Source organism: Ischnura elegans, chromosome 1 (assembly GCF_921293095.1).
Source record: "Ischnura elegans chromosome 1, ioIscEleg1.1, whole genome shotgun sequence".
Classification (NCBI taxonomy): domain Eukaryota; kingdom Metazoa; phylum Arthropoda; class Insecta; order Odonata; family Coenagrionidae; genus Ischnura; species Ischnura elegans.
The window spans coordinates 65,772,067-65,777,287 of record NC_060246.1 but is presented as its reverse complement, the minus strand read 5'-3'; positions in this window follow the sequence as shown (position 1 = coordinate 65,777,287).

Genomic DNA, 5,221 nt, shown 5'->3' with positions numbered 1-5,221 from the left:
AACCTGCCCCCGGGGGCGGCGCAGAGGGGGCAGAGCTTAGCTGAAGGAAAGGGAGAAAGAAGGGGGAGGGAGCAGCTCGAAGGGAAATCTCCGCGGTGGAAGAATAAAATAAAGAGAAACATTAAAAAATACATAATTTAAGGGCTGGTGAGAAATCCTGGTTGTGTACCCTGGAGTAGCTCCTCACCCCTTAAAGGTCGTCCACGCAGAAAGTGCGGCGATAAAATCATGCGACACGAGATCACGCATGAGATTGAGGAGACACACGAGTATGGTAGCTTTCCATTATAATACGAGATTGGAGCAACATACCAATCGGCAAGCATTACTGATATTATTTACTTACTTACTTGCACAGATCAGTGGGTGTGGATAATGCTCCGGAGGCATTGTGAGGTAAGTCAAAAGATTCAATGGGAGGCTAAATATAAGCAAAATCACACATATAATCGAAAACAATGTGGAGCATGGACACAAATAAAGATGTTAACATCACCGATCGAATAGCATAAATGGTGTACACCAAATCTCTAAGTGATTTGTTCTCCTTTTTGAACGGCTTTATGTCGGTTAGGGGTTTAACAACTCACCAGATACTACATGCTAAGTCACATGAATACGAAATTCGCGTTGTACAAGTTCGCTATTATCTCTTAGTGGCCGTACCTTTAAGTAGATGTAGACAAAAAGAAACGCTAAGAAATAAGACCAAGGCAAAATAAATAGATGTTACTCGTGGATTAGGCCATTTAAGTCAATGTTGTGTCCGTCTTCTTTCTCTTCAAGTCCAAATGAAAATCATTTTCATCTTTGCAGTTCGACATTGAACTTAACATTACGCCATCTTGCTATAGCACGGTACAGTAGTACAGTACGCTTCCGTGCTAGCTTGGTACTGTAAGGCAGTATCGCACCGCGGTCGTAGATGGAGGAAAATTCTTTAGTGAAATTACTTCCACGTCACAAGAACTCGATATCAAGGTGCATGAAACAAAAGTTAAGCATTTCGCCATAATTTTAGATAGCATTAATTTTCTTTTGGTAGTATGATGTCACATTAATATATGTCCGACACGAGATCATAGCTCCCTTTGCACAGCATTGTATTGTGTGGCCTTAAAGAAGGGAAGAAGTTGGGCAGAGGATAGGGTGGGCTAATGTCCGTATCCATATCTGAAAACACCTATTTTCATATAAGTGGGTTCCCGGCGGTGCAGAATCGATAGTATAAGGCCCTCAAAGAGGAGCGAGGTAGGAGAAGGTGGGGTGGGCGGAGGGGAAGGAGGGGGTGGAGGGGAGGCATTTTGAGGGGGATGCGAAATGGGTGGGGGAGGGAGGAATGGTTTTTTTTATGTTCCGTTATCCTACAATACGAGTCACTGGGACGACGCGACGCACACTGACATGAATTGAATTCGAGCAATAGATGGGCAAATAGATTTGTAATCGTTATTATTGATATACTAGCAGGCCACCCGGCTTTGCTCGGGAAGAATAGTATCCAGAAAAGGAGGAAAATTGGAACTTGGAATTCATGACATAGTTTTTAGGTAAAGGAAAAATTAGGTATGATGATAGTATACAAATGTAACGGCAAACATTGGGAAAAACGATTTCTGATAACCGCGCAAGGGTTCAGCTTATACCCCGTTCCACGGCATTGATCATTATGTGTTTCCGTACGTACGCGGACCAAAAACGTCGTGAAAGTAAAGAGAAAACGACGTCAAGGACACAACGGACACATTCAAAAGTAGCACTATGGGATTTAAGAGATCGAGATGCACCTACGAACTAACTCTGGTTGCAATCCGTGCAGCCGTATGGAAATGCATAGCGGACAGACAAACAGACATCCTCTTTTATATATAAGAATAGAATTACTTTGACCGATAAAAACATTAGATATTTGAACAATTGTAAATGTTTATATAAATATTTTAATTTCCAATGGGGTGTCTAAACATTAAATATTGTCCATTAAAGCGTAATTATAAATAAAAATACTTCTAATAAATATTACCATTGGTCAATTCTCACAAACAACTGGAAGCCACATAATCTCACATTCTGACGCAGAGAATGAAGACGCTTCATTTTCCGCAGAATTTTTGTCTTTCAATGGAATATTTTTTACTTCATCACGACGCAACCTGTGGCTCTCTTTCAATTTGATCCATTGTCTTCGATATAAATCCAATGTTATGGACCGCATATCCAATGCAAGCAGTACAAATATTCTCCCCTCTAAAGACATGATTTGGTATGAAATTAAAATTTCATTGGAAAAATACTATCCCCCACAACTCTAAAGAAAATTACGGCAATGTAATGAACGCAGCCTGCATTGGAATCAATTCTTATCGAGAGCAAGTCATTATGTTTTGGAATACACTCATTACACACATTATCTCCCCGTACATGAGGCGCTGATGATGGGGTGGCTAGGATTGGAAACTCAGGCCAGCATACCACGTGAACAGTGTCTGTGTGTGATGATATCTACGAGAAAATTGCTGTGTAATGGTGAAATACCTAAAAGCGTCAGTCTGCCAAAGCATAGGAAATCATGCATCCTGGAAAAGAAAAAGACTAAATAAATGGTGAATCGACTATCAGCTTAAGTGTATCAGATTAAAAAGACAGTCACCACAGTAATGTTTTAATGTCGTGGCTGGTGCTGTAATCGAACCAGTTTTGATGGCTGAAAGCAACAGCCTTAGTATTTATTCATTACTATTTAATTCTGGAACCTTCTTGAATCAAACCTTTTCATTTCATTAAAAAAGGAAGTGATAAAAATGAACAAATTTCGTAAAAATGGAGAGTTTATACACACACGAATATAAATATAAGATATTGTAAAACGCAACAAGACATCTAGCATCAATAAATTTGTTTTTAAGTTTTCCTCATCCATTCTTTCTCCTGAGGTGGTTAATTTCACTTCCTTACTTCTCTTCTACTTCTTCAGATATGTTTGGAGCATTTATACTTTGTAGAATAAACATTTGTAGTCTATGCAATAACATAACGTATCGAAAGGATAGCAGAGTTGAACCAATGTGTGAGGCCAATTGCGACAAAAATAGGTCGCTATATCTCCCATAATACTAAACAGCAGTGATAACAGACACGGCATCGAGAAAATACAAATAAGTATAAAACATGCTTGAAACATGTCCATAACAGTATGATGCAATAAGTCATCCAATAAAAATCTCATTTATCACTATTTTAACCCTTGATAAAATATTATAAAAAATATACGGCCATAGAATGGACAAATATTTTATATTGTCGTGGAACTATTTTGTTTCGACGTAATAAATGATGATGAAAGGGTTAAATACGGGAATATGAATGATCGTAAAAATAGGTTACAAGATTTCCGGAGAAAATTCAGGCTGTTAATTACGGTCTTTAATGTTATAATTAGTTCTCCGTTAGGAAAAAATATTTATGTGATGGCACTTTTCAATTAGCGTCACAGAAAAGAGGAGTAAGTAATTAATGGTAGAGAGGAGGTAAGACATGAGCGCATAAAAAATGAAATAAACTGGAACAAAAATATGAAGTACTGAATGAACGAAACATACTAAGTGGAGCCATAAAAAGTAAATAATATTCATTCGGGATCATATCATCTTTTTATTAATAATTAACGGATTATATTAACTAAAGTGGTGTACAAGGGAAGATATTCAGGTGCAAGGAAAAGAGTTATTTAGAGGTTACTAAGAATTTTCATCCAATGTAATTATTCCTGGAATTAACTATTTCACAAAAATTTCGACTAGAGAAGCAGAGGAAAATTTAAAAAAATATGTCTCTTATTTATCAGCAACTATGCTTACTTTTTCATCAGTACAATAATGCGGAGAAAACATTGATACATATAATGCTATCTAGAAAATTAATTTTCATAGCATCGAAAAGTATTGCTCATGACGAAAAACATTGGGTAACTTGAAAAATATGCTGAGCACAGCATCAATTTCATAGAATTTAATGCATTTTTGTTTGAGTAAAATCATATAAATCGGAGTAGTAAAATATGATTAGCACATTAAGATGTTGTGTTAAATTTCATTACTCCTGACACCTTTTAGGAAAACCTAATTTTGAAAATTTTCAAGAAATATAAAAAAGCCTTGCTCAACGGACTCGAAAAAAGGTTTCTCCGATTGCATTTCAGAGATAGGGAAGCTAAGAGCTGTGTTTTTTCTCAAGTGTCACGTTTTCCCCACCACTTCGTCTCAGACTACTTGTTGCAAAAACCCGACGGAAAGTCGATAAAAACAGCTCGACGAGAGTGAAAAAACCTGAAGAGTTGCGCCCCTTCGTGATTTCCAGTCGCCAAAAGATCGGCAACAAAATTCCTTCATTTAATCGTTCGAAATGATTCACTTTTATTTTCATCTTGAAAATCGTGCAGGTAATATTTCTGACCATGATCGTGAGACTTTTAACTTTCAATCTCGTGGAGTCGCTTAACCAAGAAGGGATCCTTATTTCTATTTAATATGAACCTTTACTTCACAATTAATAACTTTACGTTCGTTTTAAGAGCTTAGAATACCTCATACTTCAGCATTAGTAGTCATGCATGTTAAGGAACGGAAAATCTATTCATAGGGATTTACTTGAAACAGTGTTTGATCAGGGATAGTAGCAGAGGTCAGAAAATTAGCGACCTGTGGTTGCTTGCTCCATAACATGCATGACTATTTGAATTGCGGCTCATTATTGTAACGAGGACGGGAAAAGAATATCGATATTTTTTTTTCACTTAAGATGGTGATGGTTTACAAAATTACCCACTCAGTCAGTGCTATGAACCGAAGAAACTTTCTGGTAAGGTAATGGCAAAGCTCACCACATACTAAGGAATTAGCCCTTGAAATTCCCATTTTAAGTAAGAAGACCAGTTCTTACCACTTGCGATTTCTTACCGATCTCACTCCGACAGAAAATTAATTTTGATCATTTTTACATGGGAGCGTTGGGAGGCCTTATTTCAGGCAGGGTTTTGAATCATGACACATTTGAAGGGCATTCAAACATTTTGAATGCAGATAGCGCAACAAGTGAATGCAGATAAATTATCAAGGTTAGAGCCATTTTAAAAAAAGGAGGATTATTTACGCCAAAGATAGTTTTTTTTTTAATTGGAACTGATTTCAGGCTTGCCTGCAATACAATATCCGTGGCTATTGCC